The following is a 333-nucleotide window of genomic DNA, read 5'->3' as shown; positions in this document are numbered from 1 at the left end:
AACAAAAATGTTATAAACTAGAACTCATTTAGCTAGTTTGATATTTAGATGAAGCCGTTGAATTTTTCCACCCTTTTTCCTGTTACAGCTCCTCCAAATTCTGACAGTTTCATACCAGTAGAACATCATGAGAACAGCATCACCCTGCAGTGGGATAAAGTCAACAACAATGTCAGCTTTGTTCTCCAGTTTAATGGTACAGAGACAGACATCAGTGTGCCAGATGAAGATGGACCAGTAACTCACACAGTCTCATCTCTCACTGCTGGAACTCAATACACATTCACTCTCTACTCTGTGTTTGAGAACGTCAGAAGCAGTGGAGTCAGCATT

This window comes from Pundamilia nyererei, unplaced genomic scaffold (assembly GCF_000239375.1).
Source record: "Pundamilia nyererei isolate P.nyererei 1_Seehausen unplaced genomic scaffold, PunNye1.0 scaffold00213, whole genome shotgun sequence".
In the NCBI taxonomy this organism is placed as follows: Eukaryota; Metazoa; Chordata; class Actinopteri; order Cichliformes; family Cichlidae; genus Pundamilia; species Pundamilia nyererei.
This window is presented reverse-complemented; position numbering follows the sequence as displayed.